We start from the raw sequence: 27,705 nt of genomic DNA, 5'->3' as shown, positions 1-27,705 counted from the left end.
AACTTTGGTGAAGGGTAAGACAGTACACAATACTGGGGAAGCCAGCACAACTTGTACAAGGAAAGGTCATGGAAGCTCCATAGACATATCCAAATTCCCTGTGGGACCGAACTGCTGGGCCAAGGGCTGTGGGGACCATGGTCTTAGGGGAACATCTAGCTCAGTTGGCATAACATAGTTTATAAAAAAAAACGTTCTACATTCTACCTTGGTGAGTAGCATCTGCGGTCTTAAAAGCCTGTGAGCAGCCATCTAAGATACTTCACTGGTCTTACCCTTTCGGGAGCAAGGGAGAATGAAGAAAACAAGACACAAGGGAAAGATTAGTCCAAAGGACTAATGGACCACAGCTACCACAGCCTCCACTAGACTGAGTCCAGTACAACTAGATGGTGCCTAGCTACCACCACTGACTGCTCTGACAGGGATCACAACAGAGAGTCCCGGACAAAGCTGGACAAAAATGTAGAACAAAATTCTAACTCACAAAAAAAGACCAGACTTACTGGCCTGACAGACCGGAGAAACCCCGAGAGTATGCCCCCCGGACACCCTTTTAGCTCAGTAATGAAGTCACTCCCAAGGTTCACTCTTAAAAGATTAGACAACCCCATAAAACAAAACAAGACTAATGGGGCACAACAGCCCAGGGACAAGGACTAGAAAGCAGGACAGGACAGAAAGCTGGTAATAGGGAACCCAAGATCAAGAAGAGAGAGTGCTGACATATCATGGGGTTATTAACCAATGTCATAAAACAATATGTGTACTAACTGTTTAATGAGAAACTATTTGTTCCGTAAACCTTCATCTAAAGCACAATTTAAAAAAAAAAAGCTGTGAAAGAAACTTCTAGACTAGGGTTGCTAGATTTAGTAAATAAAAATACAGGACACCTAGTTAAATTTGAATTTCAGATAAATAATGAATAATTTTTTGCACAAGTATGTCCCAAATATTGCAAGGGACATACTTACACTAAAAAAAAACTCATCGTTTATCTGAAATTTATATTTACCTGGGCATCCTATATTTTTTCTGGCAACCTTACCCTAGACCATAAGCAACAGCAGTATTTCTTGAACAATAAAACATAATTCAGGAAAAGAATTACTTTTTTAAAGTTGGTACTTAAAAATATTATTAGAATATAACATTTGTTAATTTTTAGAAACAAAGACCTTTAGAAATTTTAATTACTATGTCATTTTCATTATATTTTATTCCCCCCTTAACTCCATGTTTTGCAAAGGACCCTGGTCCTGCGTTCCATGGTTATTTTCTGGAACACAGCTGCTGAGGTTGCCAGGGAAGTGCTGTAATCATAACAGTAAAAACAAATTATATTTGTGTGGTGCCTCACTTTCGTATCCATCTAATCATCACCATAGTGAAGCAGGTAATATTGTCCCCATTTCATAAATGAGGTTAAAAGTTATTATGTGCTTCTGATAGTTGCTGTGTAGGATGATGCTATTGAGATACAGCACAAGGTAGGGGCTAAAAGGACAGAACAATTCATGAGCCCAAGGCACTGACCCCAAAGAAGCCAGGTCTGAAAGTAAAAAGAAAAGTGAGAGAAGGTGGGTTTTGTAGTCTACCACAAGGCCACCCCCTGCCACATTAAAAATGAAATACTTCATAACACATGTCAAAAGCTGTTAAATTGGAATATTTACTCAAGACGCTAATATATAAAGATACCACAGTGAATTGAGAAACGGACATCCAAGACGTAACTTTTTAAAGGCCTTATTCCTAGTCTGTATTAGTTTGGAAGCTCCAGTGAAACCTGCCCACCATGAGTAACCCTGATGGTGTTTGAAATAATGGTGGCATGGATTCCAGCATTACATCACATGCAAGATACTGCAATATGACAAGAAATGGTTATATAACTCTTGGGTCCCTCACCCAGATCATGCATATAAAAGACAGAGGGAGAAGCTTAAATTTGATCTCTTTGGTGAAAGCTATTCTGTGATTTTTCCACTGTACCACTCACCAAGAAGGAGGGGTGGATGATGTCAGCACCAAGGCTCAGGGTAAGGAGCTTCCATGTAGATCAAAACTGACCTCCACCTGCCAGCCTCAGAAATCTAGAGGGTACTAGAGGTGGGTCAGTGAGCTGCTCTGGGGCAGGAGGAAGAGGAGTGGGATGGGCCTCTTTCATGAGTGTACATGTACATGAGTAGATGAGTGTTTCCTGTGGAGCAGATGTGGACTACACAGGGGAGAGAGAGCCAGCCTGGAGCCAAGTTGGTCCTGGAAGAGCAATCTGTATGGAGTGAATCCCCTGGAAACTTGAGGATGAGTGGGGAGCATTTGTGGGAAGAATAAAACTTGTGGCCTTCCATATGGGCCTCTCCTTTAAAATCTTGAAGAAACCCCCAAAACAAGTCCATGAGAGAGACAGCTCTAGAATTTGGCATATCCAGAGAGTTTAAAGCCAGCTGATAACCTCACTAGCCAAGAAGAACATTCTGTTTTCCCTTCACATCCTCTTGCTTCAACTCAGAGGAGAATCCCATAGGAGCTGCTGGAGGTGAGTGTAGAGAGAGGACCTCAGGTGGCCTGTTTATTACATGCCTTTATGGTGGAAGTGAGGGAACCACATCGCAACATTGAATGAAGATGGAAGACATTCTAATTTCTGATTTGAGTCACCTCAGGTGACTTAGGATCCCTGGTAGTGTAGTGGTGAAGCGTTCAGCTGCTAACCATAAAGGCTGGCAGTTCATATCCACCAGCTGCTCCTTGGAAACCCTATAGGGCAATTCTGCTCTGTCCTACGGGGTCACTATGTGTTGGAATAGACTAGATGGCAATGGGTATGGTTTATTTGTTTTTAAGATGACTAAAGGAATTTCTATTACTTAGGAACAACCAGAAAAATCATGGGACCTGCTGCGTGTTTATCCAGTGGACCCTATGCCCTAATTTTCAAGGGAAAATGGGAGAATTTTTTATTTTATCTTGAGTCCTGGTTACACTTAAAAAATATATAATACATATGTAAATTATTAATCTTAATAATAAAATGAACCCCCATGAACCGACCACTTGACCAAAGAAATCTAACATGACTAAAACCCTTGAAATTTCCTGTGACCCTCCCTGATCTTATCTTTCACTTGACCCCCAGTTAATCAATATCCTGATATTTGGTTTATTTTCATTGTCTTACTTTACAATTATATTATGTATGTTAGTATTTTATAATATGATTTGTTTTGCTTCTTTTGAATTTTATTAAGTAGTATCAAACTATATATATTTTTCTAACTTAGTTTTTTCATTTGATAATCACTAAGATTCATCCAGGTGGATACATGTACATGTAATTTATTCATATCCACTGCTGTACAGTATTCCATTGTGTGAATATACAACAATTTATTTATCAATTATTCTGTCAATAGATATTTCGGATTATCAGTATTTTTGCTGTTACACCCACCCCTCACTTATGGACATGGTTAAGTTCCAAAGATGTGATCATTTTGCAAAAATCAGTGTTATGCAAAAATGAAGGATGACCACATTAGATCACAAAATGAAGGATAACTACATCATTACATAATTTCCATATTACCTCATTACATAACTGCCAAATTAGATCATTATATAACTGCCAAGCCACTGATAATCATGGTCCAGTCAAGTTGACACATAACTTTAACCATCATGCCAGCGTTACTCTTGCCCTGCACATCGACTTTCTTTACTGCCGGACATACATCATTACTGCACAAAATAGTAGGTTAGTAGATTTTTTACTATTGCCATAATTGCAAAATGTCAGATAACGAAATAGTCAATAAGTGAGGAGTAAGTGTATGTGTAGCACTGCTTTAATCATGTTGAAAGGAGCCCATGTGTAAGGGTTTACTTAGAGTATACACATCGGAGTGGAATCGTAGGGTTGTACAGGTTTAATTTTTACTAAATTGTTTTTCAAAGAAGGTAAATCAATTTACAACCCCCCTGTCCCTCGCCCAAGAGTTTCCATTTCTTCACATCCCAGGCAACACTGGGTATGGTCATATGTTTAAAATGTTTGTCAGTCCAGTGGGGTTAAAATGGTATCTCATTGTGGTTCTAAATTTGCATTTTCATAATTACTAATAAGCCTATTTTTCATTGTTATACACTAATCCATTTATGTAATTTAATTAAATTGGAATTACAGATGGATGGAAAGACAGGATAAATTGTGGGTCACTCTGTATGTCTGTAATTTATACTCCACCTAACAAATGGTATTGGGGCAGTGGTGGTTCAGTGGTAGAATTCTCACCTTCCATGCAGAAGACCTGGGTTTGATTCCTGGCCAATGCACTTCATTCACAGCAACCACCCATCTGTCAGTGGGGTCTTGCATGTTGCTATGATCCTGAACAGGTTTCTGTAGAGCTTCCAAATTAAGACAGACTAGGAAGAAAGGCCTGGTGATCTGCTTCCAAAAATCAGCCAGTGAAAACCCTATGAGTCACAACAGTCCAATCTGCAACCGATCATGGGGACGCCACAGGATCCGGAGGCATTTTGTTCTGCTGTGTAAGGGGTCACCATGTGTTGGGGGCCTCTTGTTGCTGTGTGCCATCAAGTCGATTTCGACTCATAATAGAGACCCTGTATGACAGAATAGAACCACCCGATAGGGTTTTCTAGGTTGTAATCTTTATGGGAATAGATTGTCAGGTCTTTCCTCCTGTGGAGCGGCTGGTGGGTTCCAACTGCTGATCTTTTGGTTAGCAATCGAGCACTTAACCATTGTGCCATGAGGGCTCCTTGGTCAGGGGCCTACTTGAAGACAACTAACAACAGCTGGTTTACTGAAATGAATGAAAAAATTATTATGGGAGAAAGTCAACTGGATTTGGGGGTTAGCCAAAAATGGCAGTGCAGGTTCCAGGATGTACATGCCACATGATGGGACCATTCTGCCCTCACTGATAGAGCAGACTTGTGTGATACCCCTGTTGGCCACACACAAGCCTGAATCTATGCCTGGTTTATTTTTTCCAGGAGGTGGGTGTTTTAGTTATCTAGTGCGGCTATAACAGAAATACCACAAGGGGATAGCTTTAACAAACAGAAATTTATACCCTCACAGTCTAGAAGGAGGCTAGAAGTCCAAATTCAGGATGCCAGCTCCAGGGGAAGCCTTTCTCTCTCTGTTGGCTCTGGAGAAAGGTCTTTGTCATCAATCTTTCCCTGGTCTAGGAGCTTCTCAGCACAGGGTCCCCGAGTCCAAAGATGTGCTCTGCTCCCAGTTCTTCTTTCTTGGTGGTAGGAGGTCCCTCTCCTCTCTGCTTGCTTCTCTATTTTATATTTCAAAAGAGATTGACTCAAGATACCAATTCTGTAGATTGTGTCCTGCCTCTTTAACATAACTGCCTCTAATCCTGCCTCATTAACATCATACAGGATAAGATTTACAACACATAGGATAATTACATCAGATCACAAAATGGAGAACAACCACACAAAACTGGGAATCATGGCCTAGACAAGGTTACACATATTTTGGGGGGACACAATTCAATTTATGACATTCTACCCTTTGCCCCCACCCAAATTCATGTCCTTGCCACATGTAAAACACTTTCACCCTATCATATCATCCCAAAAGTCTTAAATCAACTCCAAGTCCAAATTCCATCTTGGGGCAAAATTCCTCTTCATACAAGTTATCTGCTTCCAAAATACAATAGTGGAACAGGCACAAGATAGATATTTCCATTACAAATGGGAGTAATTTGAGGGAAAGAAGGAATAATGGGCATGAAACAGTCAAAGACTATGGGTGTTGGCCATGCTCTCTGGATTCTGAGTGGAAATCCCTCAGCCCTGGAATTCAGCTCTGCCTTCCAGGCCCACTGGAATGGCAATTCTGCTCCGTTGGATTTGGACAGCCCCATTCTCCTAGTCCATCTGAGTGGTGACCCCACTCCCTCAGCCCTGGAAGGCCCCGTTCTTCTGCTCCTTCGGCATGGCAGCACAGCACCCTCAGCTTTGGGCAGTGGATCTGGCCCCATCCCCATGGTGCTTGTGAATGGCAGCCCCATACCCTGGAATGGAGTTGGTGAAGATCTGACTCTTTGAAACCTAGGAGGCTGTGGCCCCAACCTTTGAGGTCCAACAGGACATGGTTCCACCCTTTGAGACCCCAGAGGTTGTGGCCCTGCCCTTTGAGACCGAGGCAGTTCTGCTTCTTGTGCTCTTTGTCTATTCATCTTCTGCTTCCTGGTTGTTTGGCCTCTTGGCCCCTCAGCCCCTCGGGCCTCCTGGTCTTGCTCAGCCTCTCTCCTGCTCGGCCACATGTTACAAAGCTCTTTATTTCTACAGATTAGTGCCCCGAGGCACCCCACTCTGCCAGTAATCCTTTGCCCGAAGATACTCAGCTCTTTTGCTCTGTGGGTTGGCTCCTATGCTGTCTCACGCTGGTCTCCTGATTCTGCTGCTGCTGTTTCTCTTCTGCTGCTTCTTGCCATCTGTGCCATCTCTGATGTTACAGCTCTCCTCACTTCCTTCTGAGCCCTCACCAGAATTGCCCTTGATGTCCATAATTTTACAAACAGTCTCTTCAAGGCAATCTAGGCTCTTACTGTTAGTTACCTTAAAACTTTTCTAGCCTGTACGCATTCACAGTTTCAAAACTGCTTCCTTGCTTTAGCTATCTGTTACAGCATCACCCCACTCTTGGTACTAAATTCTCTCTTGGTTATTTAATGCTGCTATAACAGAAATACCACAAGTAAATGGCTTTAACAAACAGAAATTTATTCTCTCACAGTCTAGAAGGAGGCTAGAAGTCTGAATTCAAGGTGACAGCTCCAGGGGAAGTCTTTCTCTCTCTGCCAGCTCTGAGGGAAGGTCCTTGTCATCAATCTTCCCTATGAGTCTAGGAGTTTCTTAGCGCAAGGAACCTGGGTCCAAAGGATATGTTCTGCTCCTGGCTCTTCTTTCTTGATTGTAGTAGGTCCCTTTCCTCTCTGCTCACTTCTCTCTTTTATATATCAAAGGAGATTGACTCTAGATACAACCTAATCCAGTAGATTGTGTCCTCCCTCATTAATATATAACTGCCACTAATCCTACTTCATTAACATTGTAAAGGTTAGTATTTACAACAATGGGATAATTAGATCACAAAATGGAGTGCAACCACACAATATTAGGAATCATGGCCTAGCAAGTTGACACATATTTTGAGAGGACATAATTCAATCCATGACAGTGAGTCAGTGGGTAGAAAGTGAAAGGATAGTCTGGTTGTCACCACTTTAGTGTTCAACTTGCCAGCAGTGGGCTATCGAACTCAGGAAATAAAGTTATGGGTGCCATTACTTTCAAAAGAAGGTATTAAGCATGTTCCATGGCTTCATTCATCATCCTGATACTAGCTTGAATTCCATCTTAGTTTCCTAGTGCTGCTGTAACAAAAATATCACAAGTGGGCGACTTTAAGAACAAGAATTTATTGCCTCACAGTTCAGGAGTCTGGAAGCCTGAATTCAGGGAACTTATTTTTTTTTGTCTCTTTCAGATTCTAGTAGCTGCCAGTAATCCTTGGTGTTCCTGGGCTTGTAGTTGCATCTGCCTCCGTGGTCACATGGAGTCTACCTCCTGTGTGTCTGTATCTTTCCATGTCTGTTTTCCCTTTTTATAAGACACCACTCAGAAGGGATTAGGTTTAAGACCCTCCCTATTCTGGTATGATCTCATTAACATAACAAAAGATAAAGGCTATTTCCAAATAGTATCAAATCCACAGATATGGGAGTTAGGGCTTCTACTTATCTTTTTAGGGGACACAATTCAACCCATAACAATGTTCTATGAAGTTCTTCCTATACCTCCTGCTGTAATTTAAGTGCCTCTCCACTTCTTGATTATTCTCTATTGGTCATCCCTGTCCTCTGCAAAGCATGGTTTAGTTTTAACACCCATTCTGACTTTTTTTCTGGAAGGAGATATATCATAGTTGAAAGGTCTTTCAGATGATATCATGTCCTAGTGTATAACCTGAGATTTAAAGGACTGACATGCTTTAAGCACACATTTAAGAACTTTGATGATTGTGTCCTGCATACACAGTGGTTTATAACATAGATAGTCATGTCCATCATCTGGAAGTTCCGTTTACTTCTATTATTAATTATCCTGTCCATGCTATCTGTGATAGGCTGAGTAATGGCCCACAAGGTTTTTGAGAATGTTATACCAGCAGAAGTGCTGCCAGTTTGGACGGAAAGGGACAGAGAAAGGGTGAAATGAAAGAAAGTGGTCAGATCCCCAATTTTCTACAGACATGAAGCATGCTGATAAAATTACTCAGCTGAAAACATGTGATGCCTGTCACATAAAAGGAAGGATGACTGAGTGTGGAGCTCTGGGCTGAGAGCCACAGACGCTCGTTCCCAGAGCTTGAAACCTCATGGAGTTTGCCTGGTTGAATTTGGAAATTGCTCAGGGCCAATGTCCCTTTTTTCCTTTTGTTTTCTCCCTTTTTGAATGGGAAGGCCTATAACTGACATTCAATGCCTTTCCCACTATTTTTTCTGTTTTTTTTGAGAAGATAACTTGTTTTCTAGTTTCACAGGTCCACAGATGGAGAAGAATTTTGTCCCATGTTGAATTATACCCAGAGACTCACCTGTATCTAATTTATTTAGATGATTTACATGATATAATTTGGGACATTTGTGCTGATGAGCCCTAAATAAGATTTTGGACTTGAAGCTGTAATGGGTTAAGACTTTTGAGGATCTTGAAATGAGATGAATGTATTTTGCACATGGAATAGTCATGAACCTTTGGGGGCCAAAACGTGGACTATGATTGACTAAAAAATGACTCCCCAAATATGTCCACATTCTAATTCCCAGAGCCTATCAATGTTACCTTATGTGGAAAAAGGGACTTTGTAGGTGTGATTAAATTAAGGGTTTTGAGATAGGGAGATTTTTCTGGATTATCTAGGTGGACGTGTGGAATGCAAGAGTCAGGGACAGAGGAGAAGGCAATGTAATGATAGAAGCAGAGATCAAAGTGATGTGACCATAAGCCAAGACATGCCAGCAGCCTCTGGAAGCTGGGAGAGACAAGGAAGGGATTCTCCCCTGGATCCTCTAGAAAACAAAACAAAAACAACAGCTCTACTAACACCTTGATTTTAGCCCTGTAAAACTTACTGTGGACTTCTGACTCCAGAACTGTAAAAGAATACATTTGTGCTGCATTAAGCCACTAATTTTGTGGTAATCTGTCATAGCAGCAATAGGAAACTCATACACTATCTGTTAGTCAGGGTCCTGAAACACTCTTGTACACTCAAGAACATTCAAGAACAGTAGATAGAGCAACTGTGTGAAAATAAATGAGGGGGGTTTTTTTTTTCCCCCTAGGTGGACTATTTCATTATAATTGGTAAATTTTCACTCTGAAATAAAATAATGTCCTTAAACTACAAAGAAGAAAATGAGTTATTTAAAGCCCTTTATAAAACAAATACTGTGTAATTTAGCAGATACTACCTGGGGTGTAATACTTCAGCCTATACTAAATATTTAAACTGACTCCATTAATTTTGGGATGTCAAATATGAAATAGTTAAAAACAAAACAAAATGTCTTTCTCTAGAAGATCTAAGTTCTCTTAGAAAAGAAACTAACAGTGATATATAATGTTACCTTTGCCAAAATGGCAGGAAGATCCCATTATTAATGTTCCTATGAAATCCTGATAAGGAAAAACGCCATAGTTAGAACTTGTGAGGTGTGTCTTTAATGGTGCTGGTTACTTAGAACAGGTTTGGGCAGATCTGGCATGACACTGAAGTAAAATGGATGAGGTTTTGATTTTAGGGAGGTTAGAAATTCTTTAGACTATAGTCTTCCTTCCCAAGTTTACTTTTTTCTTTTGATTGATCAGAGATGCCAAGCATGCAAAATTTAACTCATTTACATTTAAGATATGGATGTAGAGTCTTTCACTGAAAAAGATATTCATAAATGGTTTCTTTTTGGAAATTATACCTAGACTTTATGGTATCTATGTTGTAGAGGTAACTAAGTTATTAGGTTAGCACTTTTTATTTTCTTAGCATGAGCTTTTTTGATTACATACTAGTGTGCATTTATGTCATGGTCCAGTCAGGAAACCAGAAACTGCTCTAGGTCTTTACTACAGGGAATGAGTTACACGTGTGATAAAAAATCCGCGAGCCAACTGGGGACCACGAGGAGACCTATAGATTAGCAACAGCAGGAAAGTGTTTCCGCCATTAGTGCTAGAAGCCCAATAGGAAGAGGTACTGTATTAGTTTCCTACTTGTGCTATAACAAATTATCATAAATTTATTGGCTTAAAACAACATAAATTAATAACCTTATAATTCTGAAAGTCAGAAGCCTGAAATGGGTCTCACTGGGTTAAAATCAAGTGTCAGCAGGACCAAGTTCCTTTCTGGAGACTCTAGAGGAATATCAGTTTTCTTGCCTTTTTCAGCTTCTAGAAGATGACAGCATTTCCTGGATCTTGGCCCCCTTCCATCTTCAAAGCCAGCAATGGTGGTCAAGTCTTTCTCACTCTGCATCACTGACACTAACTCTCTGCCTTCCTCTTCCATTTTTAAGGACTGTAATGAAAAGGAGCCCTGGTGGTGCAATGGTTAAGTGCTTGGCTGATAACCAAAAGATCAGCAGTCTGAACCCATCATCTGCTCCACTGGAGAAAGACCTAGCGGTCTGATCCCATAAAGATTACAGCCTAGGAAATCCTATGGGGAAGTTCTACTCTGTCATACAGGGTCCTTATGAGTCTGATCGACTCAATGGCACACAATAACAACAACATGATTACACTGGGCCCACCTGGATAATCCAGGATAATCCCCCCTATTTTAGGATCAGCTGATCAGCAACCTTAATTCCACCTGCAACCTTAATTCCCCATTGCCAGGTAACATAACATATTCACAGTTTTTGATAAGGACTTGGACACCTTTGGGAGGCCATTCTCCTGCCTTGCACAGGTGGTATTGCTTGGGCTGGAAGTCCAGGCGATACAGTGGGAGCTGGGTTCCAGCAGGAATTATGACTGTGGGTAGAGACATGGCCCAGGTCTTATGAGAGGGGGAGAATAAACATCTGGCTTCCCACTGCAAAATAGGAAGGGTTGCCTAAGTAAATGTCTAGTTCTAAAACAACTGACTTCTCTCCTTTCTTTTCCTTCCCCACGGGAAATCTCCAAAACCTTTCTGTTGGGGTGCTAGGGCATATATGTCTATATTTTCTGTGTATACCTCACTGTATACAGAATGTGATAAAGGACCCTTGGTGGCACAGTAGTTAAACACTCAGTTGCTGACCGAAAGGTCAGTGGTTCGAACCTACCAGCTGCTCAGTGGGAGAAAGACATGGCAGTCTGCTTCTGTAAAGATTACAGCCTTGGAAACCCTAGGGGGCAGTTCTACCCTGTCCTATAGTGTCGCTATGAGTCGGAATAGACTTGACGACAACGGGTTTAGTTTTTTTTTTTTTTTTTTATATATATGATAACCACATACAAGTTTAAGACGTGTACCAACCTAATAGAAGAAAGGCTACCTCTGTTGAAATTGGCATATTGAGCTACTCATAAATCCTTCTCCTATGTTATGTGATAGCCTGAGTTTTTTGTGTGGGAAAAATCATGTGATTAGAGCCATTCTCTGTCAACACTCTTCCTAACAATGGATAGGGTGGCCATTTGTAATCCAACCTATACAGCTAAAGCTTTCTTTCATGACATAGGCCAAATGAGCTGGGTTTGGGGGCTCATTCAAGTCTTTTCCAAATATTGGAAAAAAGATAGCTCATTATAATGTGCTCACTAATAAGAAAAAATAGTCCTTTTTATGTCATTCTGCAGAAATTTACAGCAAATGGGATTCCAAGGATTAAAGCATGAAGGAAATGTCAATGTTAAATGTATAGACAGTGCCTCTAGTCCTGCAGGTCATAAATTAAGAGCAAGCACGGGCGAGAAGGCTTGGTGAAGGAGAAGAGAGTGAGGCCCAGCAGCAGATCTTTGTTTACCTTCCTCTCTGAGTCTGGAACACTCATGTTTGGCTGCTTTTTCTTGGACCCACCTCCCCTCCGCAAGAAATCAGTGCATTTACCCACCACGGTCGGGTTTCTGAGGTTGCCTTAGCAATGCTGTTTCAGCAGCCTGCTGACATGCTAACATCAGGTGTCACAACTACTGTGCTGATGGGGCCAAGAGCTGCACTGTTTTCCCCAGGGAATCAGGGACAGACAGGCCAGCCTTTGTCTCTGCCAGGGGAGTTCAGAATTGTAAACTGCATCCCAGATACTGTGCCTAGGAGTGGCAGGGTTTTGAGATCACTTGACCATTGCTTGCTCTCTGCTTTACCTTAGGTCTGTTCATATGAACAGGAGCCTTGGCTCATGGTGTGTGGCCAGGCACTCATTTGCAGGGAGGAAAATGCATTTCTCTTTTTTTGCCTTGGTTTTGAGCGCAAGTCTGGTTTGCCCCCTAGAAGTCAGACTTGTCAATGCAACCTGTGGTTGCAGTAGCCTTCAGCGTTGAGATATCTGACTGTGGGAAGTGAAGAAGGGAGTGGAAATCACGTGTTCATCTCTCTTCTTCCCAGTGCCGATCCTCCCCACCACGATATTTCTGATTCTTGATGCTGGGCTTTGATGCTGTGCGTGCACACGTGCCTATTGCCCTCTTAACGTTACCATGTTGTTGATGATGATGGTGACAAAGACCACAGCTAGTATCCCCTAAGCTGGTACAGTGCTGAGTACCTTACAACATGATATCAGTTCATCCTCTGAAAACCCCCCCGACTGTCACTATTATCATCTCCTTTTTATATACAAGTAAACTGAGGCTCAAGGAGTTGGGTAACTTTCCCAAGACTATACTCCTGGGAAACCTAAGGAACCCACATATTCAATGCAAACCCCACAATTGTTCTATAATATGCTTCGAGTAATATATTTATGGATGAGTTAATATTCTGAAAGGACATGTTTTAAAATACTGGACATGTCTCTATTTGTATTCATACCATACTTATTGCCAACTTTTGAAAGAAGTCACTCCCAGACCTGACTTCATGCTACCCTGGTGTCTCTGGTTGTTTCTGGGTGAGCTGTGAAACGTTCAAAACAAAACTTATTCAATTTTTCTTTAATTAAAGAAACAAAACCAACTATGCAAAACAGCTTTTGGTTTTTAGGGGCAGAAAGCAGGTTTCAGGAAATCAAACAAACAATAAGGTCTGGAAATTCCCCAAAGAGTGGGGCTTTCTGACCCCAGAGCAGGGGCTTCCAGTCTCTCAGGGAAGTGCGGCACTTTTTATTTTCCCAAAGGGTTGAGACCCTGAGCAAGGGGGGGAAGGCTAGGGCAAGAATGTTCTTGCGGGGGCTGTGGCTGTATCCTTGCCTTCTGGAAGACTGGAATCAAGGCTGAGTGGGACGGGGTGTGGGGCAACCCTGACTTGGCCTTCTCCCCGGTGAGCTAGGAGATCTACTGGTTGATCCTGATCTACTGGTTGGAAATGCTTGCCCTAGAGTATCTTACACAACTGTGGATTTTGAGTTTTCCCAAAGACTGAACATAATGGCGGTTGAGGACTCTATCTTCCCTTGTTCTGCAGCCTACAGTGGGGCTTCCCATGAATAAATTAACACAGAGACCTAAGGACCTGAATCAGAATGTTTGGTGTTTCAAGGCGCATCTGGCTCTTTATTTTTAAAGGCTTAAGGCATTTATTCCATTACTAAGAGTTTTTTTTTTTTTTTTTCCCCCTAGTTTATAAAAAGCAACATTAGCCCAGTTTCCTGGTTTCAGTTGTAGACACAGTTCACAGTTTTTCTGAATTTTCACTGGGTTGGTCTCAGCTACCTCTTCATCAGGTTCTTTCTAAAACCTTTCTGGGAATAAGAAAGGATAGTGAAAACCCAGGTTTTGTTGCATTCATGAAGATTTAAACAGAAGAAAAAGAAAGGGTTCAGTGTTTGATGGAGGTAAAGAAATGTGATCCTGATGGCAAGTCAGCTTGAGCTGTGACCTTGCTTAGAATCAATAGGCCGCTTCCCCTTTTGTCAGGCAGAACGGACTTTCAAGTATTTTTTTTTTCCCCCAGCAAAGGCACTTACCTAATGATATTAAAATTTTAATTGATTATGCTGGATGCTCTGAAAATTGAGGCAGCCTAACTCAAATTCCCTCAACCCAGCAGCCCTCAGCCGCGCTGAATATGGATGAACACCTATAAACAAATGCTGCCACCTACAGGAGAAAGCAGGAAGTGCACAGCCTAAATTGTTACTCTCACTGTCGTGTCTTCAGTACCAAATGCACGTTTCTACTATTTTTTATTTTACCCTCTCCTCCATATTCAAAATCTCAGAATATGTATTTATTTGAAACTTCTCTTGCTTGATTTTTGTTTTAGAATATGAGGAGAAAACCCCATATTCGGTAGGAAAACAATTATTCTTTGTGATGAATCTCCAGATTCTCTTAGGCCCATTTGTAATATATGGTATAAATGATGGAAGAGGAGGTTTGAGAGAATAATTTGTTAGACACAGTGTCTGAATGGGTAACACGCACACTTCACATTTTTCGTCAGTGTATTTTTTTCCCCTCTTATATTGGAATATGACTCAAGAACCCTTCTTAAAGTCATACAATACAACCCCCCTCAGATTTAAATCACACTCAACAGTCCCTTCTTGAGTTTAGGAAGCTGACAGTGGCCAGCCCACTCCATTTTGGGTTAGTCGTATTCAAAAGGTGCCCTTCTATTGGATTAAAATGTGTTCACGCGCTGTGCGCTGGGCCTGGGTCCGACGCAGAGAATGACACAGAGAAAGCGGTTCCCTCTTCACACGACACCGCTTCACGGATGTGAAGACAGTCATCACAGCTCCCAGGGCTTTGCCTGTGAGGCTGTAGCGCTCATGCTTCCTTTACCTTGCCTCCTGGACGTGAGTCCTGCCCCCTCCGCCCCAGCTGCTCTGGGTGCAGCCACCGTTCACGTTGTCCCTCTCAGACGCACTGTGCTCTTGCTCTTTCATGCCCACAGCTAGGCGGTGAGCATCCGGCATGGGTGTGGTGTGCGGCATAACCTCTCTCCTCTCTGTGAACCCCGTGTACTAATCTCTCCAACTCAGGCATCAACTTGACTAGCAGGAAGCACACTTTACACAGTGAAGTGCTCAGAGGCCGCCATTAATGTATTAACGCACGGAGTATACAGTCATTTGGGGGAAAGTGTGAGGAGTGAGTGTGGTCACGTTTGATGAGCTCTCCCAGGACTGCCACTTTTCTCCCTTAGAAGCCACCGAGGACAGCACAGGTCGCCATTCACTCCTGAAGCCCTCTAGTACGTGTGGCTTGTGCACTTTTGTGGAGGAAGAAAAGAGTTCTCAATTTTGCAGAATATGCTATAGGTGAAGTAGTGAAGGAGACCGCTCCTCTCTTTTTGGCACCCAGCCTCTCTTATTTTGGAAAATCTCATCTCCATTTTTAAATTCAAGGTCATCTGTTCTGTCTTTCCTGTTGAAACCTATGCCAGGTGGAGGGTGGGTCTGCTCTCATTTGTGTCGAGGTGGACGGAATTCACAGGCTAAGTACTGTGGGGCCATGTTCGTATTTTACATCTTCTCTATAATTTGGAAAGTGTTTGTCTTCTATTACAGAATGTCAAGAATCAATGATCATGTGGTAGACTGGTTTAGGGGTAGTGGGTCTTCTTGATGTCCCTGAGGGGTTTCAAAATGGTCACATAGTGCAGTAAGTGGGAAACTTCCTCAGAGTTGACATAAGTACTGGGTCCCTGACAGAGAAGGATTACCCAATAAGCAAGGTACACATGGGCTTACTTATGTTTACTTACTAATCTGTAGTGCACAATTTTACCTGTTTTTCACTGCATTTCACCTTGCTTTATGTAAGCCTATGCGTACCTTGTTTACTGGTTAATCTGCCCTTGGTCCTGGGCAATTACCACCACCTCAGGGCAGTGATGGAACTCGTGAGTTCACCCACAGGGATTATGAGGGCTCTACTCATGACACAAGGTAGTTCCGTGTAATCATATGGTCAGATTAGAATTCTCTTTTAGGGAAAATGATACATATTTGATTACTGGTTCTATGCTATGTCTGAGTTCTGATTGTTGCAGTGTTGGGGTTAATTCAGACCAACTTTTCTCCCAGAGCTTTTAATGATGCATAATAACCATCACACTTTATTCTTATACATCACTTTCATCCTAAACTCAAAGTGTTCTTCAAGCATTATTAACTCATTAATCCTTGCAACATTCCTGGGAGGCAGGTTGGAGGCATTGGATTAACCCATTTTCCAGACAGGGACATAGAGGCCCAGAGGAGTTCAGCAACATCTCCACGGTTGTGTGAGTGAGTCATAGTCGGGAGAACAGAGCCTACTGATGTTTCCCATGAGTCTGCCAGTCTGCCTTTCTGAACCTTTTATTTTCCCATGAGTGAAACCAAGTCACATGCAGGTCTTGGGAACTGTCCCTACCTGTGTTTTGGATATCAGTGTAAAGCAACATCCTGAACATCGTGCCAAAAAAAAAGCCAAACATACTTTTCTTGTTCTTTTTTAAAATATAGAATTTATGCTCTTTAAGGGAAAAGAGATGTATGTAATAATTACCAAAATACAAGTGGGTAGCAGTTTAGGGCCCCACAGTCCTCAAACCCTTCTAATACTGACCCTTATTTTTTTTTTTTTTACTTAGAATCAGGAAATTCCATTTGGCCAAGCAGAAATGAAACTTGAACTTCACAAGGGTTAGGATTCAGTTTGAAACTGAGAAGTGCTAACATCTGTCTTTTAAGTTTGACAAACAACCTTTTCTCCTTGGTTTCACTTGAATGCAGGCTGGTTTCACATGGACTTCATTGTCGTTTAGTGGAGCTAGAGGAGGGAGTACAGCGTGATCTGGGTGGGTGTGAAAGGGGGTAGTTAATGTTCATGGAGCCACAGAAAGCCTTGGGACGTGGGGTCAAAGGGCCCCAGACCAGCTTGAAAGGCAGAGTAGCAAATTCAGTGGGCAGTCATGAGTCTTCTTGGGCCTTTGTCTTCATTTTTTATTCATTTATTTATGCAACAAACAATTATCAAATATCTGGTAGATGCGAGTCACTGGTTGTGTGCAAGATCTTCTAAAATGAATAAGACATTATACTCACCTTTCAGGAGTTTGCAGTCAGGGAGCAAAGATAAGCGAGCAGAGAAATAATTATTCTGTAAAGTAGTGAGTAATTACAGAGACATTTACCAAGTCTGGTCAGGGCAAATTTGTTTGAATGGCTCAGAGGTACCTTCCAAACGGTGTCTCTTGAAGACTTCATAGAAAGTGGATCTGAAGGATGAGAAGGAATTTCCTGAGTGGATTGCTGGTGCTAAGCTTCCAAAAGTTATCCGTTTGCTGAAAGTTAGTTATTAGGGTGGATTATCAGCATTTATAGAAGCAGCAAGCTGTGACTGAATTCCTAATATGTGCAAGACACCATTCTGGACTACTGGGGATGCAGACACACCAGAAATGATTCTGGTCCTTAGGTAAATTATAGTCTGTTTGAGAAAGCACAGTCTGTTTGAAAAAGATAAATAGCAACATAATGTGATGTCTGGTTAGTGCCACTTGAGAACTTAGACAATAAGCACAATAGAAATCCAGAGAAACCAAACCAAACCCACTGCCTCAAGACGATTCTGACTCATAGCAACCCCTATAGGACAGAGTAGAACTGCCCCATAGGGTTTCCAAGAGTGTAAATCTGTATGGAGACAGACTGCCATGTCTTTCTCCCATGCAGAAAAAACCTAAACCCAAACCAACCCATTGCTGTCCCATCGATTCCGACTCATACGACCCTATAGGACAGAGAAAAGAGGGTGGCAAATTAGAACCCAAGGAGCCCTGGTGGTGCACTGGCTAAGTGTTCAGCTGCTACTGAAAGGTCAGCAGATGAATCTACCAGCCGCTCTGTGGGAGAAAGATGTGGCAGTCTGCTTCAGGAAAGATTTTAGCCTTGGAAATCCTATGGGGCAGCTCTACTCTGTCCTACAGGGTCGCTATGAGTCAGCATCAACTCAACGGCAATGGTTGGATTTAATCTAAATTAGTGAGTAAATCCAAGCCCTTGAAATTATATCAAGAACTTAACTATTGCCTTAAATTTTGTTTTTTGAGGCTCTGGAGAAGTTTCTTGTCTTCTCCATGAAAGCTTTGAAGGTGCACAGTTTTCAAGTTAGTGACTTCCTTTATTATTGTTTCTTTTTTAAAAAACAGATTTATTGAAATATAATTCACATATTATTTAATTCCCCCCTTCCCAGCTCTAGGATACCACTAATCTATTTTCTGTCTCTATAGATTTGCCTGTTCTGAACATTTCATATAAATGGATTCATACAATATGTGGTCCTTTGTGACTGACTTCTTTCACTTAGCACAATGTTTTCAAGGTTCATCCATGTTGTAGCGTGTATGAGTATTTCATTTCCTTTTATTGTCAAATAATATTCCATTGTATGGCTATATCACATTTTATTTATCCATTCATCATTTGATGGACATGTAGGTTGTTTCCATTTTTTGTTATTATGTTAATATTGCTGTGACTATTCATGTGTAAGTATTTGTGGGCACATGTTTTCATTTCTCTTGAGTATACACCTCTGAGTGGAATTGCTGGGTCATATGGTTAACTCTATGTTTAACTCTTTGAGAAACTGCCAGACTGTTTTCAAAGCAGCTGCACCATTTTACATTCCCACAGGTAGAATATGAGGGTTCCAATTTCTCCCCATCCTCACCAACATTTTTTGCTTCTAACTATCCTAGTCAGTGTGAAGTGATGTCAGATCCTTTGCCCATTTTTTAAATTAGGCTATTTGTCTTTTTATTTTTGAGTTGTAATAGTTATTTGTATATTCTAGATACAAGTCCCTTATCAGATATATTATTTGCAAAAATTTTATCCCATTCTGTGGGATAAAATTGTCTTTCATTTTCTTGATGGTGTTCTTTGAGGCACAAATATTTTAATTTTGATGACGTGTAGTTTATTTCTTGTTTTGTGTTTGCTTTTGCTGTCATATCTAAGAAACCATTGTCTATTCTAAGGTCATGATGATTTACCCCTATGTTGTTTTCTAAGAGTTTTATAGGTTTTTTAGCTCTTATGGTTAGGACTTTGATTCATTTTTAGTTAATGTTTGTATATGGTATGAAGTAGAAGTCCAAATTTACTATTATTATTTGCATGCAGATATTCAGTTGTCTGGAGCCCTGGTGGCTCAGATTTTAAGAGCTCAGCAGTTTGAATCCACCAGCTGCTCCTTGGGAACTATATTGGGCGGTTCTACTCTGTCCTATAGGGTCGCTATGAATGGGAATCAACTTTACAGCTACAGGTATACAGATGTCCCAGCACCATTTGTTGGAAGACTATTTCCCCCACTTTAAATGTCTTGAAACCCTTGTCAAAAATCAACTGACCATAAATGTGAGGATTTATTTCAGGACTCTCAATTCTATTGCATTGATCTACATGTACATCCTTAGGCTAGTACCATACTGTCTTGATTACTGTAACTTTGTAATAAGTTTTGAAATTGGGAAATGTGAGTCCTCCAACTTTGTTCTTCTTTTTCAAGATTGTTTTGCCTATTCTGGATCCCTTGAATTTACATAGGAATTTTAGGATCAGCTTGTCAATTTCTGCAAAGAAGTCTGCTGGAATTTTTTTAGGGATTCCATTGAATTTGTAGATCAATTTGGGGAATATTGCTATCTTAAAAATAGCAAGTCTTCCAATCTATGAACATAGGATGCCATTTCATTCATTTAGTTTTTCTTTAATTTCTGTCAACAGTGCTTTATAGTTTTCAGTGTATAAGTTTTACATTTCCTTTGTTAAATTTATTCTTAAGTGTTTTATTCTTTTTGATGTTACTATAAATGGACTTGTTTTCTTAATTTCTTTTTTGATTTTCCCATTGCTACTGTATAGACATATAATTGATTTTTGTGTATTTATCTCGTATCCTGCAGCCTCGTAGAACTCATTTATTACTTCTAATAGTTTTTTAGTGAATTCCCTGAGATTTTCTATATACCAAATCATGTCATCACAAATAGAGTTTTACTTCTTTACTAATCTGCTTGTCTTTTATTTCCTATTCTTGCCTAATTGTTCTGGTTAAAAGTTACGACTGCTTGAGGGAATATCATGGATCATAGTGACAAACTCCATGTCCCTCCTAAGGTCTGTAGTCCTAAATGCCATCACTGGGCTGAACCATCATCCTGGTATGTACTACCAGGAACAAAGAGGGCAACAACTTAGGAAAATGAGAAAAGAGGAAAGTGAGAGGAAGGAGAAAGAAAAAAAGGAGCAGGTAGTTGTAGGAGGAAAGGGGGAAAAAGACAAAGAAAACAAAGAAGTGGGTCTAGGGCAGAAAGTTACCTCTGAGCTCTCTGTGGGCAGTAGTGACAAAAGTGAAACAGTTCCACCAGGAAAGGCAGGCAAACACTTTCATTTACTTTATGTAAAGTAGAAGAACATCGGATTCCTTATGCAGTATGGGCAGCGTTAGAGAAAATAGCATCAGGTTTGCAAATGACACAATGTAAAGTTCCATGTAGAAAGCAGTGATCCTAGCTTTGACAGTGGACCTGAAGTGACCGTGGGCCTGGTCCAGGAAGGGGAAAATTTGTGCTGCTGCTCTTCCTTGGCTGCTGGTGAAGATCTGGGTGTCAGTGAAGGGTAGCAGTGAAAAGACAACCAAGGGGAGTAAATTCTTATCTAAATGGCCTTATTCTAAAAGCTGTTCTTCACCAAGGAGCAAAGATAGCCATGAGGATTATTGATTTGTTATAATTTGTTCAGTCTCTGGGTGACATTGCTTATTTAAACTGGATGAACTGAGGGCACTTGAATCCAGACAAGTGTTGGTATCTGAGAGAAGTTTGATTCTCCATAGGTTTTGGGGTTATAAATATCCTTGGGGTACTTGACTTTTTAAAGAAACCTAATCAGAAAATGTGCATGTCAAAAGGCAGGCAGCACAGGCTGTGGACAGATACAATTGTAGAATAACAAAAGGCAAACAGGACCCTTACGGAAATGGGCTGGCTTAGAATTATGAATCACTGAGCTCATTTCTTACAGTGATTAATGATGAATCACTGTTTTAACTTTGGATGAAATAATGGGCTGCATCTGAGGAGCTCCATTAATCATCATAAGAATTAGGCTTGTGCCAATTCATTACTACAGGGTCCACATGTGCTGAACAGTTGAGCCGGATTTCAGGAAGGGGTGAACTTTAGGCAAGGGCTGGCTTAAAAGAGTATCAATATTAGGGTTCTATTCTTGCCTGGATGGGTGGGGATTTATGAGTGGAGAATAGATCCTATTGTGTCATCCCTCTGCTGGGCTTCTCCTCCAGAAGCTTAACAAAACACCAACTACAAAGACTTTTGGCTTTTTGATATTCAGGGTCATGATACAATAAATAACAACATATATCATAAAGTCTGATACTTTTAGCTGCTTTTCACTTTGTATGTTTCATTTATTTAGAAGGTAATTAACAATCTACTGGGTACTTAGATTCCAGCAGGCATGGAAGTAAGTAAATTTAGCCCATTTTTCATCTTTGAAGAGCAAAATCATCTTCATTAAATTTCTGCTTTTCTAAAAACTTCTTATTATAGATCGTGAAAACCTGAGCTACAGATAGCAGAAGGAAGAAACCTGGTCCATACAAACAAGAAATCAGGCTGGAGTCATCCTTTGGCCAACTTCAAAGTTCCTGAGTTGAAAGGGGAATAAAATGTTGTTTCACCAGATTTAAAATGATGTGCTTCAAAGATATACAGATAGAGTGTATGCCTCTCTTGCAGTGGCCACAAGTGATGGGAAATCGAAGGGAATTTCATGTAGCCCCTAACTTCAACAAGTGTAATTTTGATAGAGTAGAACTCACCAAAGTTACAAAGGAGACATATTGTTATGTCTTATTGTTACTACTTCTAGAAATCTTTAAGAGGTTAACATGCCAGAACCATGAAGCGCATTCAAACAGTCATTTGGGAACTTGGCTTATCCTATACCATACAGATTTTTTTTTTGACGCAAATTAGAAATATATGGAGTTTTTGAAGGATTGGATCAGAATTTTTAAATCTCTTTTATTTTAAAAGACTAATTACAATAGATATTTTTCTAAATGCGGGTTTTTTTAAAGTACCTTTCATCAATGTTTATAGGAAGAAAAAAGGATGAATGAAATGTGAAACACTAACTAGAATCACTTAAATGTGCATGTAGAGCTATTGTGCATAGTCACACACACACATACACACACAATTTCTCACAAGCTTCTGTCACTGAAATTTAATAGCATCCTAACTGATGTCTCTGACTTCAGTTTCTTCCTCATTCAATCCATCATATCTACCAGGAAGAACTCCTTAAAGCATAGATCCGGTCTCATCTTTGCCCTGCTTAGAACTCTAAGGAGGGAACCATCTCTTAGGTCCTGGGCATCTCGGGTGGGAATGGAGGATTGGGATCGAGGTAGCAGGGCATGGTCATTGGAGCCCACGGGAACATCGAGCATTTCCTATGCTCTGGGTAAGGCCCCACAAACGTAAGTCTTTAAAATGCTTGTAGATATTGTAATTTGTAAAAAAGTAAATTCTTTTCAAGGCGTGAATCACTGTATCTTAATATTCTAATCCTAATCCTTAATAATCCTAATCATAGGATATTAAAAGTACAACTATTTTCATGCAGGAGGTCCCTGAAAATGTTTTTGTTTTGTTTTTACTTTAAAAAGGGATCGTCATACTCCAAGATTTAGGAATCAGCAGCTATAGGATGAAGCACAATGTTTTTGTTATGGCCCACATAACCCATCAAAACACAACTCGACACACAGGACACATCAAGCCCAATCTTTCCAATTTTAGCTCTTTTTACCTCTCACCCCACCTTGATATCCTCTGTTTGCTTTAGGTTTTCTCCTTCTATAACTAGTAACCAGTAACTAGTTGCTGTCAAGTCGACTCTGACTCATGACAACCCCATGTGTGTCTGAGTAGAAGTGTGCTGTATAGGGTTTTCAAGGACTGATTTTTTGTAAATAGATTGCCAGGCCTTTCTTCCAAGGTCCACTGGGTGGACTTGAACCTCCAACCTCTTGGTTAGTAGCCAAACATTTGCACCACCCAGGGATAGAAGCCGGTTTTAATTCCCCCAGCAGAGTTGGGGCCTTCTTCTGGTGTGCCATCTCAGTACTTCTGTTGTTTTCATGTCTTATCATTATCATTTGTCTGTCTGTCTACCCAGCTAGACCTTGAGCAGATTTGCCACACTTTCCTCATCGAATTCTTTCCTTTGCCAGGCCCCTAGCCAAGGGGTGGTGAGCACTCAGGAGGCTCTTGGTTAAGGTTTGTTTAACTATATTAAAATATGAAGCCTCTAGGTTTGAGGCTGAGAACACTGAGTGTCTACTGGGGCTGTTTATCCTTCCATTGTTAGTTTATATTCCCTCCTTAAAAATTATGACATTTATCTGTCAAAAATCACTTAAAAGCTTTGCTTGTTTTTGTGTGTCCTATATAATCAGAAACCAGTCCATTTAGAAATATTGTTGTGGACAATGCTTTGTAAGTTTAAACAAGCAAACCAACCAACCAAGAAACCATGAAGCCAATGCCAGAATTCAAAAGTGGTGGAGGAAGGCATTCAAAAGTGGTGGGGGAAGGCATTCAAAAGTGGTGGGGGAAGGCATTCAAAAGTGGTAGGGGAAGGCAGTAAGTGGAAATTTCTAACAAACAAACAGCAAAGCAACATACAAACACATGCAAGCCATGGTGGGGTGACTAACTGTCAATTTTAACAACTAGATGAAAGATTTTCACAAAGGTTGAGAAGATACAGCAGGAGAAAGAAAGCTTGATATCCAAAAAGAACATAGTATGCAGGCTAATCCAAGTTTTGGGAGCCTAAACAGGGAAACGATTACTGGGAACAGGCTTTCCCATTCAGGCTGGGAGTTGGGGAGGGCAAACCATAAGGGTAGGTGGATTAGAGATTAGGAAAATTACACTGAGCCCGAGGCTGCACCAGATCCCGCAAAGGAGCTGCTGGCACCTCCTCTCAGCAGCGGGAAGGTGTCAGGCATCTGACGCTCTGGGCAGCCTGACAAGCCGTCCAGGTGCAGGCAGCTTGGACCGGCTGTGCCGAGACCTGCAAGGAGCTTGGATCTTGTTCCTCTGCACTCAGTGAAGTGCTGATTGCAATCTTCCTGTGTAAACTTCCACGTACTGTGATGTGTATAGATAAGAATCAGACTGTTTCTGCTTTAAGGGACTTACCAGTACTTCGAGAAGAAAAGACTGACCTCTTAGATGGAGTCCTTGGGTGGCGCAAACAGTTAACACGCTCCGCTGTTAACTGAAAGTTTGGAGGCTCGAGTCCCCCCAGAGGCGCTTTGAAACAAAGGCCTGGCATTCTACTTCCAAAAAATCAGCCACTGAAAATCCTATGGGGCACAGTCCTACCCTGATACACGTGATGTCGCCCGCTGGTTTAGTTTTGGTTTTGGTCCCTGACGCCCAGAGACCAGCAGAGAGCCAGGTACTCCGTACGGGTTTGAATCAGTGAATGAATGAGTGAATGAAGACCCAGCGAACACATGCCCAGTGCCCTGTGAAAGCCTGACTCAGGGGGGCTCAGGCAGTGGGATAAGGTACAGGATTTCAGAGAAGGTGGTCTTGGAAGGATGTACCAAAGCAGGAGAACCTCCACATTCCCCCGTTCGCTTTTCTAAATGCATTTTGGACATGTCTGCTAGTTCTGCGTCCTCATTGCCATGACTGAGAAAGCAGACCAGATAAAAACTAGGAGAACAATTTGAAACCATAAGGGCTGGTCTGCAAATTAGAAAGAACGACACTCTCTCTATCTAAAGACAAGACAGCTTTCATGTCCGAAACCATCCTTTTTGTTGACAGACCGAATTCAGTGTTATTCCTGGTCTCTGAGGATTAAAGTGGAGATGGTAGACGGCTCTGTATGTATTGCTTCTCAGTTACCTGTCTCTCCCCACTGCTAACACAGCATTATTAGGTGCAGGAAAGTTGTTTGCTGAATTGAACTGAATGTCACTTCAACTGCTTTGGAAGTGCTTCCCCAATTCTTCGCAGTTTTCAGAGATCAAGTTATTGGCTTTTCCTTTAGGTTGTGTCCTTGTCTATCTGGTAAGACAAAGCTTAGGCCTTGAGTCTGAGGCTGAGCATTTTAGGAGAAGCTTTTTTCTTTAGTGGGACAGGCCAGCCCCGCTGAGGCCAGAGGCCTGCGGGTGTGTCCGATTCAGCTCTAGCATTTAAGATTGCTCACCTCTGTTAAGTCTAAGCTACGTTGCTTTAAGCGGAAAACAGTCCTTCCTGCGAGGACAAGGAGCTTTTAATCAGAAAGTTGCCCGAGCTGGGGAGAGGCTGTCCTGATGAAAGAACTGTATCCTGAGTGTTCCTCAGCTGAATCGCAACGGATACTTGCCTTGTAATAAACCCCATAATTGTGAAAAAAAGAGAGAGAGAAAAGGAAAAGACAAAAAAAAAAAAGGACGAGGATTCTCTCAGAGCTCTCAAGGTAATAGGCTCAAGTTAAGTAAAATGGACTGAATTTAATCGTTTTTATTTCCCTCTAAAATGGGTCTGCAGTTATTTTTTGAAATATTGCAATTTACTACCAGCTCCTACTCATGCTTCTCTCTTATTCTGATTCTGGTTGGAAGGCAATGTACAACTAACCATCTGCAGTGTCTAGTTCTCTGATCTCTGGGAAAAAAGGTTTCATAAAACTGTGGACACTTATCACCCAAAAAAAAAAAAAAAAAAAAGGTGCCCGCTTTGAGGGAAAGGGGTGAGGAGGGATGTTTCCCATCTTCTTTAAGGTTCTCATGAGTTGTTTCTGACTTGGGGTCTCTCACCCTTGACTAAACCCCAGCCTGAGGACCTAGTGTGATTGGGGGCGGTAAGTAGCGGGATTCATTCTGAGGGGCTAGAGGAGGCTGCTGTGCCCTCTGGTGGAGGGTCGTGCCTGGGGCCGTCTTCTGCTTTTTCCAAAGATTTCTGCATGATCATCCATTTTCCTCATAACAACCCATTTAACAACTACTTTTAAAGAGTTGTTTGGAAATCTAAATGAAGTAATTTTTGTAAAGGAGCCTGGCACTGGTCATCTATTGGAGTAGATGCTCTTGGTTGGAGGGTTGGCAGACTTATCAAATAAACATACAGCAAATCCAGTTAAGGTAAAATTTCAAATAAACAAGAAATACTTTAAAATTATAATATAATACATAAATACATGAAATATGACTATATAATGTATCCTGTAATAAATATAAGTATCTATGTAAATGTTTTAGTATAAGTATTGCATATGAAATAATTATACCAAAAAATTATTTGTTGTTCATCTGAAATTCAAATGGACGTGGCAACTGTAGGCTCCCATCACCTTCACTGGCCTGAGCCCCCACTCCAGCGGCTGTGAGTGTTGGCTGCTAACAGACCACGGCTGCTCCTTTCTCTGGAGGCCTTGGCTGAATGGGAACCACTCACCCACCACCACCACCAATGTGGGGAGCCTGCATCCCTGACTGACTGGCAGGAAACACAAAAGGCCAGCCCCCTTTCATCAAAGAGGGACCAACCTCATGTGTCATTTGTACTAGGGCTGCCCTAAGGGACCAGGTAGTAGCCAGGCTCTTTTCAAAAGATTTAGGGCAGAAATAAATAAGAGTGAGTCTAAAAGGTTTGAGAGGTGGAAGAAAATTAGAACTTACTCAAATCCTAGACCAGAGAGCCCCCAGGACTGGTAAAGCCCCGACTTTGACGTTTGACTGACATGGGTTTGGGTCTTCGTGCTACTAGCAAATGGCATTGAGCTCACTTGTGTGAGTCTCCTTTTTTTAATCTGTAAAATGGGGGATAATCATACCAACCTTCAAATAAGTGATAACTGAATAAGCTGTTTCTCTGGGAATCTTTGGGAGGCTCTGGGCACAAGCAAGTAATGTTGGATGCCCAGACGCAGAGAACAGTGCAATTTGCGAAGATATACTCCCCCTCTCTGCATGGACTGCTGTCCTGCTCTGGCACCCCAAGAATTAGCAGCTTTGGGAGCAGGGAAGGCAGCTCTCACAACGGTTACCACCCACAGGGGCCACCCAAAGGTGCTCTCAAATGAGAAGCCAAGCCAGCGTGTCACAAGGTGGATGCTCCTGGGTGACTGGGCTGACACTTTGATCCATAAGCACCTGTGAACATCTCCGGGGATTTCTTGGAACACATGGGCCCAGTGGGATTACTCAGGGGGTGGAGGTGTTTCTGAGCATTGAGACAAGGATAGAACATTTGAGTCAATGTTATAAAAGTGACCATGTTTATGCCCGGATGCTGCTGAGCCCTGGGAAATATTCAGGTTAGACAAACATAATGTTTTGAATGGTGCAGACAAATTAACACCGACAGCAATGCAAAGGAGATGATTTTTTTTTTTTTAATTACTGTACTTTAGGTCTAAGTTTATGGCACAAAGC

Source organism: Trichechus manatus, unplaced genomic scaffold (genome assembly GCF_000243295.1).
Source record: "Trichechus manatus latirostris isolate Lorelei unplaced genomic scaffold, TriManLat1.0 scaffold00018, whole genome shotgun sequence".
Taxonomy (NCBI): domain Eukaryota; kingdom Metazoa; phylum Chordata; class Mammalia; order Sirenia; family Trichechidae; genus Trichechus; species Trichechus manatus.
Note: the sequence above shows the minus strand (reverse complement) of the source record.